Source organism: Papaver somniferum, chromosome 2, assembly GCF_003573695.1.
Source record: "Papaver somniferum cultivar HN1 chromosome 2, ASM357369v1, whole genome shotgun sequence".
NCBI classification, from domain to species: domain Eukaryota; kingdom Viridiplantae; phylum Streptophyta; class Magnoliopsida; order Ranunculales; family Papaveraceae; genus Papaver; species Papaver somniferum.
This window is the reverse complement of record NC_039359.1, coordinates 126,679,586-126,693,950: the sequence shown is the minus strand read 5'-3', so window position 1 is coordinate 126,693,950 and position 14,365 is coordinate 126,679,586.

Sequence of the window (14,365 nt, the reverse complement as noted above, 5' to 3'; positions counted from 1 at the left end):
GAGTTCTTGAAAAAATATACTTACACGTTTTGGTACACCGCGAGCTATAATTAGTGATGGAGGGTCGCACTTTTGTAATGGGACTTTTAGACTTCTGATGAAGAAATATGGTATTACACATAAGATAGCTACCCGTATCATCCACAGACTAGTGGTCAGGTAGAGGTTTCCAATAGGGAGATAAAACGTATATTAGAGAAAACAGTTAATCCTAATCGGAAAGACTGGTCGTCTAGGCTTACTGATGCCTTATGGGCTTACCGTACTGCGTTTAAGACCCCCATTGGAATGTCGCCTTATCGGTGTTTATGGCAAGGCATGTCACTTACCTGTTGAGTTAGAACACAGAGCTTATTGGGCTGTTAAGCAGCTAAATTTTTCACTTGACAAGGCAGGAGCCCATAGGAAACTCCAGCTCAATGAGTTGGACGAGATTCGTATAGATGCTTACGATAGTGCGAAGGAGTATAAGAACAAAATGAAACTTGTGCATGATAGAAACATATTACGGAAGTCATTTTCTCCAGGTCAAAAAGTTCTTCTGTATGACACTCGTTTGCATCTATTCCCCGGGAAACTGCGCTCTCGGTGGACCGGTCCTTTTGTGGTCCGTACTGTTTTTCCTCATGGAGCTGTTGAGATCGAGACACTGGATGGTAGTAGTTCTTCAAAGGTTAACGGTCAGCGATTGAAGCCCTTTTTAGAGCCTTTTCCTACAGGTGATGTTGAGGAGGTCCCTCTGGAGGACCCTGTTTACCCTTGATTGACCATCGAGGTGATTTGTATGTTGTATAATTTCTATATTCAGTTTTTGGTTTCACTTCACGCAGGTACTATCTTTCCGAACTCTCTCTTTACTATTTCCTCATGTTACTTATATTCTTGGTACTGTTCTTTCATGAGAAACATTGAGGACAATGTTAGATTTAAGTTTGGGGGTGGGGAAGAAACTTTTTGTTAGCTTTTAGTTGCAATAAATAAACTCCAGAGCCTAGAAATTTATGCCTATTGAGGATTGCACTAACTAATCTAAGTGGATGGAAGCATTTTGATTGTAGGAGTTTGAGGAACCAATCTGATTAGATGGAAACATCTAAAGAGTCTATTCATAAAATCACAGAGCTCAGGTGTTAGAAATAACATGATAGTTTCACCATATCTCGTTGAGTCCTTTTCACTTCTATTTTTATTTTATTTTGTTTTTAAACTATGTTTCTCTAAGTGATACGTGGGGCCCACGATTCAAGTTGTTACCAATGCTAGGGTGAATTAGAGTGATTGAGATACCATGAAAAAAAAAGAAAAAAAAAGAAAAAAAAGTTGAAAAAAAGTTGAAAAAAAAAAGAAAGAAAGAAATTGAGACCAGACCATTTGACCAAAAGGAATAAATTCAATAAAGTCGACCACTGGTACCCTTGTATATGCCAGTTGTGTTGACCTAGAGTTCGGTTATCGACCACTGGTACCCTTGTATATGTCAGTGTGTTGATATTAGTCAGACTAGTATCTCAATCCATTAGGATAGGTTCATTTTGGCGGAGGCCTTCAGACAGATATGGGAAACGTCGTTCACTTAGTAAACATCAAAACCATCTATGTTTTCTATATCCATCTTCTTGATCTATCCATGTGATTAGTTTTGACTCCGAATATGATGTCCATAGTGCAACTATCTGAGTAGAGCTCTGTCACTTTATATGAATTTTAGTATGCTTGAGTGCAAACTCGTGTACAGCAATTGGAATTTCGCATCAGGGTACTTCTTCCTGTAGTCAATAAGTATGCCAACCAAGGAGATTCTTTAGTGCCTTCCAAGGTTCTGCGTAGATAGATAAGGTCTGGAGTACAGGTTTTGTGGGTATATCTCTGGTAAGCCCTCCCGAGACTATAACTCGGCCACTAGGGCCACCTAGGGGTTTAAAGGCTTATTGCATACGCTAAATGTAATCGACGATGCCTGCGACAGTGAGTTAGGATTTTATTTTCTATTTGATTTGCTCGGGACTAGCAAATAATAAGTTTGGGGGTATTTGATAGACGCATTTATGTGTCTAATATATCCCAATTGTATATTGTGTTAGTACCCATTTTTTGTACTTATTATGGCTTTTTATGTCCCTGTAGGTATTTCCGGAAAAATTAGCTTTTGCGGCGAAATTGGCTAAAAAAGTGGTTTTTGCGCTCGTGGGAGAAAATTACTATACGGACTCTCACTTTGGATAAGGGGTAACCTAATTACTAAGGGGTGATCCATTTCCAGGCAGCTGCTAAAGGGACACCAGAACTGGATAGGGGGAGGTCTTCTTCAAATTTCAAATACTGGTTTTTGGCGGGAAAGGCCATGCATATCGCTGTTGAATTTTGATCCGATTGTTGGAGCTGTTTTAGGGAGATTAAACACCGGAAATTGATTGGGCTGGACGTGATATGGATATATAATTCTAGTATGGATGATTTCATGGGCTTAATTGGGCTAGAATATCCGGGAGAAGCAATCAAAGTTAAAACAGAGAGACGTGTCCTGTTGTGCACTTTCAAAGATTTTTGAGAGATTTCTGGAGGACTTTGACGCTGGATTAACATGTACATGGTCTTATTAAAGTCTAGGGAAGAGTTTGGTAGCTATTTTATAGCTAACAGCACGTGAAGAAGCTCAACAGAAGCGATTATTCTCTCAACAGCGCAGAGAAGAAAAAGAAAAGAAAAAGTCGGAATTTATACGAGATATTTGGGGTATGTGGGATATATAAGAGTGGTTTCAAGTCCTAAAAAGTTTGGAGAAAAGTTTAGGGAGAAATAGGAGAGAGTTCAGAGCCGAAACAAGGAAGATACCATTGATTGTTGCTGCTGCTGCTGCTGCGAGGAGGAAGAACGTGAAGAACAGACTCTCCAAGGACGTCGTTTATCAACAGTGACATCGACTGTCCGCTGCGGGTCGTAGTTCTTCAACAGTGCAAACAGCGAGCTCTCTGTGTCGTTGTTATACAACACTTGTGTTCTATCGATTATTTTCAGCACTACCCCTTTGTAACAGTGACGCTGCAACAGTATAACAGCGTTACAAACTTCAATTATCAATTATTTTCATCAATAAAAACACTTATTTAGCCATGAATACATCTTGTGAGTGTGTTTTTGAGATGAGGAGCTAAACCCCTTAGCCAAGGCGACGGAGGAAGCCATTGGTCCTTATTTATGGTATAATTCTAACTTTATTATTTATTTGCAATATTATTACATGATTATTTGCATGAAATTTTTATTGGAAAATTGATTTTTATTGAATAATTGTGATTCATTTTGATGGAGCATGCTTAGTTTAAGACTCTTGATGTTTCATGCTTGGTATTTACATTTATTACTTCAAAAATCTACAAAAGGCATAATATTAGAATCACTCTAAAAGAAAAATTGCATGAATATTAATTATTAGAATTTATCAAATAATGGATCAATGGTGGAATCCAAGTCTTTGTGTTTTTCTCTAAAGGTTTGAACTATTTTATTTATTTGCGTGTTTAATTTAAATCTAGAAAAATTGTTTTCTTCACAAGTCTGAAAAGAACCTGTTTACCACTACAACTACAATCACTTTTGATAAACCATCAACCAACCACAGATAAGGGGAGGTCAACTTCTCAAATTCAAAAGAAAATTTTGGCGGGAAAATTTTCTTTCACCAGACAGATTTAGGGTTGGATTTTCGGACGAGTTTTAATGAGATTCAATCACTGATTCTCATGGGCTGGACGTGATATGGATATACAATTCTAGTATGGATGATTTCATGGGCTTAATTGGGCTAGAATGGCCGGGAGAAGTGAATCAAAGTTCAACAGGATACGTACTCTTTCGGTTTATTTTCAAAGATTTTGTGAAGAATTTTGGGAGAGTTTTACGCTGGATAAAGATGTACCTAGTCTTCTTCAAGTCTTAAGAGAATTTTGGAGCGTAATAACTGGCCATAGGACGCGTACAAAGCAACAAAAAAGAGATTATTCTCTCAACTGCTCGAGAAGAAAAAAAAGAGAAATACTATCGGATTTAGTCGAGATTTATGGATCTGTTGGGCTATATAAGTGTTGGTTTACATCAAAGAAAGGTGAGAAAAGTTTAGAGACAAATAGGAGAGAGTTCAGAGCCGAAACGAGGAAGATACCATTGATTGTTGCTGCTGCTGCTGCTGTTCAAGGAGGAAGAAGAAGAGGAAGAACAGACCTGCTAAGGCAGTCGTTCTTCATCAGTCTTAAAACCAGAACACGCTGTCGCTGTTTACAGCACACGGCTTGTATCGTTCTTTCCAGCAGCTTACACCCTGTGTCGCTATTTACAGCACTTTAGTTCTATCGTTTCTTCTCAGCACTTACACCATTTGTAACAGTGACGCTGTAACACTTCTACAGCGTTGCTAATTCCTATTTCATCATATAATCATCAATAAAAACACCTATTTTAGCCATGAATTTATCTTGTGAGTGTGTTTTTGGGATGAGGAGCTAAACCCATTAGCCGAGACGATGGAGGAAGCCATTGGCACAAAATTTATTGGTATAATTCTAATTTTTACATTTATTTGCAATATTATTATTTGATTATTTGCATGAATTAAAATTGAATTAATAGTTTTTATTGAGTAATTGTGAATTGACTTGATGAAGCATGCTGGGTTTTAGTAACTTTTGATGTTTTATACTTTTTAATTACAATTATTACTTCAAAAACTTATTTGAGGCAAATATTAGAATTGATTTTAAAGATAAAATTGCATAAGAACTATTTAGAGTTTACTATTAAAATGGTCATTGGGGAATCCTAGTCTTGGTGTTTTTCTCTATAACTTTGAACAACTTTTTATTTGCCTGTTTAAATTTAAATCTAAAAACTGTTTTCTTCACAAGTCTGATACGAATCCGTTTTACCACTTCAACTACAATCACTATTTGAAAAACCATCAAATTTTTGGCGCCGCCGACGCGGACTTGTGTTTAGGTAGCATTTTTTTAGATTTTTTTTTATTATTATTCTTGTTCTTCTTTACGTTTTTGGTTTTTTTTTGTTTCCTTGCAGATTTTTGAAGTTGGAGCGAGAGATAAATTTGCCAAAGCTTGTGGTGATTTACTTAAAGTTTGGGAGTGAAAACCAAAGCTAAAGAAGCGAAAAGAAGAAGATTTTCTTTATTTTGTTAAAAAGAGAGAAAAAAAAAAGAGAGACATTTTTATTTTTGTAATTTTTTTTTTTTTAGACTTTATTTTTTTGTATTTTTTTTTATGGACTTTGGACATTAATTTTGGGACATTTTTATTTTTATTTTTAAACCCTACGGAAGGGTACCCTTAAATACAAACTGTGTGCAGGGAAGGACGACGATTACGATATCGTCTCGGCCCCTCGGGTTCGCACACGACATAGGAGTCGTGGCCCGAGTCGACTTCAGCGGTTCTTCGCCCGTCTGGTACGGGAGGTAAAATTCTAAACACCCGCGAATCTCCTGCAAGCGGGTTACTGGACTCCTTAAGGTGAATATATGCTGAGGACTTGAATATGGACTGTTTTTAAATTCCTAGTAAAGGGCAAGGCCTGGCCTAAACAAGATAAGGGTTCGGATTTCATCACCGCTCCCTTCTTGCCCGCCTTAGGAAAACGAAACCTAAAGCGAACCTAAGCCTAAAATTTGGACTAGAAAGAGACCTATAGGGTATCGAGCTTAACAGGACAATCATTCGAAAAATATTGGTTACTCTTTTAGCACACCTCAAAGTTCTTGACGGTTTATGTGAGTTGAATGCGTGACTGCGCCGCATTGGATCGGTGAGGTTTTGGGTATCAAAGCTCCATTGAGCTTCCCTCGCCTCGATTCAACTTACATTGGCTCGGATTGATTCCAGAGGGGTGTGCTCAAATTGTAACGAATTCCCTTTCGAAGGATTAGAAGCTGGTCTAGAAACAATCTAAGTGGAGCCATCATGCTTGTTGTTTGCTAGAAATCTTTAGGTTTGCTGTGGTAGAGTCGAGTCAGCCTGCTGTGTGTTTGCTAGAACCTTCCTGTTAGGATTTTTATTTCTTTTTGAATTCTTTTTAGTGTATGCCCGATTTTGTTAGGGCTTGGAAAAGAGATACTCTAGGTCGATTGATTAGCGAAAAACCTAGTAGTTCTTCTGATTTAAGCAGGGAGCTCGAAGATTCTTCTTTTGAGAGCCCTGTTTTTGGAAACTTCTGTTTTGAGAATCTGTCTCTTTGTGAGGATAGTACCCCTAGTACTTCTGTTGTGCCAGCGATGGCAACCTTGAAAGATTACATGTTCCCAACTAGGACCACCGAGCTTCATGCATTAAATTGCCAGCCACTACGGCTAATTTCGAGATAAAACCTAGTATTCTTCAAATGATCCCTATATTCTTAGGAAAGATGATGAGAACCCTTATTTTCATATTAGGGACTTTGAGGAAATCTGTGGGACAATTAGGATAAAGGACCTTACCGATGAAGTCTTGAAACTTAAGATGTTCCCTTTTCTTTGAGAGACAAAGCCAAGACCTGGCTGAACAACTACCGTCTGAATCCATAGAAACATGGCAGGAACTTATCGCTGCCTTCTATATGAAGTTCTACCCTAAGCATAAAACTGCAGCTGTTAGGCAGAAAATTAGTGCTAGTGTGCAACAAGAGGGAGAGTCTCTTTATAGGTTTTTAGAGCGATTCAATGATCTCCTATCTCAGTGTCCTCACCATGGATTTGATAATATGAAACTCGTACAGATTATTTATGATGGTTTAGACTATTCGACCAAAGACATGGTTCAGTCTATGTGCGCTGGTGAGTTCACTAGTAAAAATGCTGATGATGCTTTTACCTTCTTAGGAGCTATCGCTGAAAAATCCCAACAGTGGGAATCTTGTGTTGAACCCCCTAAAAGACTCTTGGTCAATAGAAGTAGCACCAATATGATAGATACGAGTTTTGCGTCAGATGCTAAGTTTGCTGCTTTGTCCATAAGGTTAGAAGCTTTAGAAATGGGTCAGTCTAAAAATAGGCTCCTTGTTGAACCTAATAGAGCCTCTCAAGTCTCTAGTTGTGGAATAGAGCCCGATAATTCATTTTGGGAAGGTCAAGTTAGTGAAGAACAAGCCCATGCTGTCTATAACAACTCTAGGTTTGAGAACCGTCAGAAGTTTGACCCATACTCAGAAACCTACAACCCTGGTTGGAGAAACCATCCTAATTTCTCTTGGTCTAAGGGCCAGAGTCAAGGCCAGTATAGTAATTCTCAGCCTCCCCCAGGTTTTGGTTTTAAGAACTCTTCAGGTCAAACCCAGTTTCAGAACACTTCCGAGAAAAAGATCTCTACCTTAGAGGAAGCTATCACTATGTTAGTAAGTAACCATGACATGCTATCAAAGAACCACATGAGCTTTCAACAAGAAACTAGGCAAGAGTTGAAGAATAATTCCCAGAGTCTTGCCAAATTAGAACTTCAAGTAGGACAAATAGCTAAGTTTATAAGTGAGAGAGAAAATGGAAGGTTCCCTAGTCATACTGATCCTAACCCCAAAGGAGAGAAATCGTACAATCATGTGAATGCTGTCACAACCCTAAGAATTGGAAAGAAAGTTGACAACAAGGTCGCCATGCCTGATAGTGAACATGCTGTAGTTCACCCTGCTGAGCCAGAAAATGAGGAGACTGATAGAGTCTCCAAAGAGACCAATGAGGGTCCTGTTGAGCCTCACTTTGTTCCCAGAGCCCCGTTTCCCCAGCTGCTAGTTCCGACTAAGAGGGAGTCCAACTTTAATGATATATTGGAGGTTTTTAAGCAGGTTAATATCAACCTTCCATTATTAGATGCAATTAGGCAGATTCCCTCTTATGCCAAGTTCCTTAAGGACTTGTGTACGCGAAAGCGTAAGCTCAGTGTCCAGAAGAAAGCCTTCATAGCTAGTCATGTGAGTTCTATTATTCAGAATACCACTACTCCTAAGTATAAAGACCCAGGGTCCCCTACCATTGCTTGTACAATAGGTAAGTACCGTGTTGAAAAAGCGTTGCTTGACTTAGGAGCCAGTGTGAACTTACTGCCATACCATGTGTACCTTAAGCTAGGACTAGGTGAGATGAAACCTACCCAGATAACACTCCAGTTAGTTGATAGGTCCGTTAAAATCCCTCGTGGTGTGATCGAGGATGTTCTTATTGAGGTCGACAAGTTTATTTATCCAGTGGATTTCGTGGTCCTAGATACCCAACCTGTCCCCGACCCAGAGAACCAAATACCTGTGATTTTAGGTCGCCCATTCTTAGCTACGTCTAATGCGATCATAAATTGTCGAAATGGTATCATGAATCTTTCGTTTGGTAATATGACTATTGAGCTGAATATTTTTAATGTAAACAAGCTACATTCTGAGCTAGATAGCACATGTATTGAAGAGGTGAACATGATAGGAACCTTAGTTCAGGAGTCATTACCAAACATCGTATCGGAAAATACATTGGAGAGTTGTTTATCCCATTTTAGCCTGGATTTCGACGATAATAGTAACATTGAACAAGTTAATGCTCTGTTGGATTCTGTTCCTATGTTAGATATTGATATATGGAAAAATAGGTTCGAACCATTACTAGCTTCTGAGTCTATCTTAACACCTTATTTAAAAGAGCCTCCTGAGTTGGAGTCTAATTATACATTTTTAGGCCCACCCGAGTCTTTCCCTGTGATTATAGCCTCCGATTTGGATAGTGATCAGGAAAGTAGTCCAGAGACCGTGCTTCAAGAAAATAAGGAAGCCTTAGAGGGACCATAGAAGATATGAAGCAAGCTGAGGATGAACCACCTGATTATGACTTAGAGAAGCAATTGACCTTTTTCAAGAACCCGATGGTCTAGAAATTAGGAACATTGTGACTAGTCATTGTAGAGGCACCCAAAATTCTAAGTTTGGGGGTAGAGATTGTTAATTATCCCCAATAAGTCCCTAACTTGGGACTCAAGCCTAGTGCATCTGAGGTATCGCTTGAGTGTATTCAGACTCCACAACCTGATCCGCCTGATAATGTCCAGGAGAAAATCCATATGTTAGAGACCCGTTTTTCGGATGAATCTGTTTGCCGAGACACTCATATGAAGCCCAAGTGGGCACCTCAGATAAATCCAGTTGTCTTGCGAGAAACTTTAGATCAGGTTGTGCTCTATCTGCTCATTTTTCTGATCTTGAGCATTTGTCTCCTATTTGTGGCAGTTCTATTGGTCTTATGGACCCACAATTATTTCGACTATTGGTATACGACTTTGGAAGGTGAAAATTCTTTTTGAGGTATTTGATGTCTAGCTAATGACTATAAATTTAGCATTTACTGGGAGGCTCCCGCGTTCATGTGATACGATAATATCCTTCCTTATTTCTTTCCCTCCAGTGGTAATAGTTTCTCCTTGTTCATGCTTTTAATTTCATCTTTAGAACATTGAGGACAATGTAAATTTAAGTTTGGGGGTGGGGAAGAAACACTTTTTGTCACCTTTTTGCAATAAATAAACTCCAGAGCCTAGAAATTTATGCCTATTGAGGATTGCACTAACTAATCTAAGTGGATGGAAGCATTTTGATTGTAGGAGTTTGAGGAACCAATCTGATTAGATGGAAACATCTAAAGAGTCTATTCATAAAAGCACAGAGCTCAGGTGTTAGAAATAACATGATAGTTTCACCATATCTCGTTGAGTCCTTTTCACTTCTATTTTTTTTATTTTGTTTTTAAACTATGTTTCTCTAAGTGATACGTGGGGCCCACGATTCAAGTTGTTACCAATGCTAGGGTGAATTAGAGTGATTGAGATACCATGAAAAAAAAAAAAAAAAAGTTGAAAAAAAGTTGAAAAAAAAAGAAAGAAAGAAATTGAGACCAGACCATTTGACCAAAAGGAATAAATTCAATAAAGTCGACCACTGGTACCCTTGTATATGCCAGTTGTGTTGACCTAGAGTTAGGTTATCGACCACTGGTACCCTTGTATATGTCAGTGTGTTGATATTAGTCAGACTAGTATCTCAATCCATTAGGATAGGTTCATTTTGGCGGAGGCCTTCAGACAGATATGGGAAACGTCGTTCACTTAGTAAACATCAAAACCATCTATGTTTTCTATATCCATCTTCTTGATCTATCCATGTGATTAGTTTTGACTCCGAATATGATGTCCATAGTGCAACTATCTGAGTAGAGCTCTGTCACTTTATATGAATTTTAGTATGCTTGAGTGAAAACTCGTGTACAGCAATTGGAATTTCGCATCAGGGCACTTCTTCCTGTAGTCAATAAGTATGCCAACCAAGGAGATTCTTTAGTGCCTTCCAAGGTTCTGCTTAGATAGCTAAGGTCTGGAGTACAGGTTTTGTGGGTATATCTCTGGTAAGCCCTCCCGAGACTATAACTCGGCCACTAGGGCCACCTAGGGGTTTAAAGGCTTATTGCATACGCTAAATGCAATCGACGATGCCTGCGACAGTGAGTTAGAATTTTATTTTGTAGTTTTGATTTGCTCGGGACTAGCAAATAATAATTTTGGGGGTATTTGATAGACGCATTTATGTGTCTAATTTATCTCAAATATATATATTGTTAGTGCTCGATATTGTACTTATTTGGATATTTTATTTATTTGTAGGTGTTTTTAGAAGAATAAAGTTTTGCGGCGAAATTGGCTGAAAATGCGGCGTTTGGACCTCCGTTGATAGAGTACCGGAAGCGCCCCAGAAGTGTACCGGAAGTACCCCAGAAATACCCCGGAGGAACCCCGAAAAAAGTGCGGAAAATGCCCCAGAGGACACTTGCTATACGGACCCTTGATTTTGGATAAGGGGTAACCTAATTACTAAGGGGTGACCCATTTCCAGGCATCTGCTAAAGGGAGACCAGCCACAGATAAGGGGAGGTCAACTTCTCAAATTCAAAAGAAAATTTTGGCGGGAAAATTTTCTTTCACCAGACAGATTTAGGGTTGGATTTTCGGACGAGTTTTAATGAGATTCAATCACTGATTCTCATGGGCTGGACGTGATATGGATATACAATTCTAGTATGGATGATTTCATGGGCTTAATTGGGCTAGAATGGCCGGGAGAAGTGAATCAAAGTTCAACAGGATACGTACTCTTTCGGTTTATTTTCAAAGATTTTGTGAAGAATTTTGGGAGAGTTTTACGCTGGATAAAGATGTACCTAGTCTTCTTCAAGTCTTAAGAGAATTTTGGAGCGTAATAACTGGCCATAGGACGCGTACAAAGCAACAGAAAAGAGATTATTCTCTCAACTGCTCGAGAAGAAAAAAAAAGAAAACTCTCGGATTTAGTCGAGATTTATGGATCTGTTGGGCTATATAAGTGTTGGTTTACATCAAAGAAAGGTGAGAAAAGTTTAGAGACAAATAGGAGAGAGTTCAGAGCCGAAACGAGGAAGATACCATTGATTGTTGCTGCTGCTGCTGCTGCTGTTCAAGGAGGAAGAAGAAGAGGAAGAACAGACCTGCTAAGGCAGTCGTTCTTCATCAGTCTTAAAACCAGAACACGCTGTCGCTGTTTACAGCACACGGCTTGTATCGTTCTTTCCAGCAGCTTACACCCTGTGTCGCTATTTACAGCACTTTAGTTCTATCGTTTCTTCTCAGCACTTACACCATTTGTAACAGTGACGCTGTAACACTTCTACAGCGTTGCTAATTCCTATTTCATCATATAATCATCAATAAAAACACCTATTTTAGCCATGAATTTATCTTGTGAGTGTGTTTTTGGGATGAGGAGCTAAACCCATTAGCCGAGACGATGGAGGAAGCCATTGGCACAAAATTTATTGGTATAATTCTAATTTTTACATTTATTTGCAATATTATTATTTGATTATTTGCATGAATTAAAATTGAATTAATAGTTTTTATTGAGTAATTGTGAATTGACTTGATGAAGCATGCTGGGTTTTAGTAACTTTTGATGTTTTATACTTTTTAATTACAATTATTACTTCAAAAACTTATTTGAGGCAAATATTAGAATTGATTTTAAAGATAAAATTGCATAAGAACTATTTAGAGTTTACTATTAAAATGGTCATTGGTGGAATCCTAGTCTTGGTGTTTTTCTCTATAACTTTGAACAACTCTTTTTATTTGCCTGTTTAAATTTAAATCTAAAAACTGTTTTCTTCACAAGTCTGATACGAATCCGTTTTACCACTTCAACTACAATCACTATTTGAAAAACCATCAGGACCTGCCACAATTACGGCATAGCCGTGACCAATATCTCCTCCTTATTGATTATTCAAATTATTTTATTGCTTTCAATTACTTTTATGCTTTGCTAAAACAAAATACCCCCTTGGTTTTATAACAACAAAAGCCTCTCTGTGGGAACGAACTCTTTCTTACCACATACTATATTTATATTTAGTAGATTGAGAAAGTGAAATTATTTTTGACGCATACGACTGCGATCAAATTTTGGCGCCGCTGCCGGGGACGCATGCGGCTTGTTATTAAGTTTTTAGTTTCTTATCATCATTTCTGCTTTCATATTTTCTTTTTGTTTTCTTATCTTGTTTCTCACTTGTTTGCGAGAATTGTTTTCAGGTACCTAATACATGGCTTCTAAAGATTGGAACTATCCAAGGTGCGGGATAGTTACTCGAAGAGGAACAATACTCCAACCAAGTCAAGACACAACAGAAGAACAAGAGTTAGAATTGGAAGAATAGTTACAACAAGAAGAAGTTCTAGAGCAAGAGGTTCTGGTTGAACAAGAACCACCTTTTGAAGAAGAAGAAGAAGAAGCAATGGGTGATCGTACACTCAAGGACGTGGCTTCTCATAGGCTTGATATACAACGATGGTATATCCAAACAAATTCAACCTTCGAGATCAATCCGGGGTTGATTAGAGAGTTACCAAAGTTTCATGGCATGGCGAATGAGGATCCAAACAAGCATCTCGTGGATTTCCGTACCATAGTCACGGCCATGCTACCACCGGAGACTAATGTCGATGGTGCAATGTTGAAAGCTTTTCCATTCTCTTTGGCGGACAATGCTAAGGAATGGTTGTATTATTTACCATCCGGAAGTGTCACTACATGGAACCGGTTGAAGAAACTCTTTCTAGAGAGGTATTTTCCTGCGTCAAAGGCTACTCAAATTCGCAAAGACATTTGTGGGATAAAGCAACACGTAGGAGAATCTTTGTATGAATGTTGGGAGCGATACAAGAGATTGGTGGAAAGCTGTCCATACCACCAATTCAGTGACGCTATGATAATACAATACTTCTACGAAGGTCTCCAACCAAGTGATAGATGTATTCTTGATGCAGTGGGTGGTGGAGCTCTAGTGAACAAGATGGTGGCCCAAGCTACCGAGTTAATTGAAAGCATGGCTACAAACTCGCAACAATTCTACACAAGAGGTGAACCAATGGTTATGCGAGTGCATGAAGTTACGGATTCATCATCACACCGTGATCAAAGGATGGATAATATGGAGCAAATGATGGAAACGATGGCTGCGGTTATTTTACCTTCATATGGTGAAGAGTTGGAGCAAGCTAGTGTGGTCTTTCCAAATCAACAAAGACAGTATAATCCCTACTCCAACACTTACAATCCGGGATGGAGAGATCATCCCAACTTTAGTTATGCCAACAAGCAAGGAGCGGTCCAACAACCTACTTTCAACCGTTCGAGTGGATTTCAACCAAAACAACAACAATTTCAGCAACCACAAACACAACAAGCAACTCAAAATCAAGGTTCTGATATCGATGCAAAGCTTCAAACGTTTATGCAAGGCATTTCTACCATGTTTAAAGAAAGTTAGCAAGAAACTAAGAGTGCTATCAAGGAGTTACAGACACAAATGGGATCCATGGCGATTGATATAAACAAGTTGAAGGCACAAAATAGTGGGAAACTCCCTTCTCAACCCATTAACCCAAAAGAGGGTGTCAATGCTATTACGTTGAGAAGTGGTACACAACTTGTGCAACCCGAAGATACTGATTCGGGCAAGGTGGAAACACCAAAGGAACCTGTTTTGGAGGAGAAGAGTGATGATTCTCCCCAAACTTATAAGGTACCTATTCCTAAATCTAAAACTCTGGTTTCTACTTATGTTCCTCCTTTACCTTTTCCTCGCAGATTTGCAAGTTCCAAGAAGGTAGAACTAGAAAAGGAGATTTTAGGCGTTCTAAAGAAGATTCATGTGAACATACCACTCATTGATGATATCAAGCAAGTTCCCAAGTATGCGAAGGTGTTGAAGGACTTGTGTACCAATAAGAAATGTAGTGCTAAGTGTGGGGGAGAATGCTTCGGCAATCTTACAACA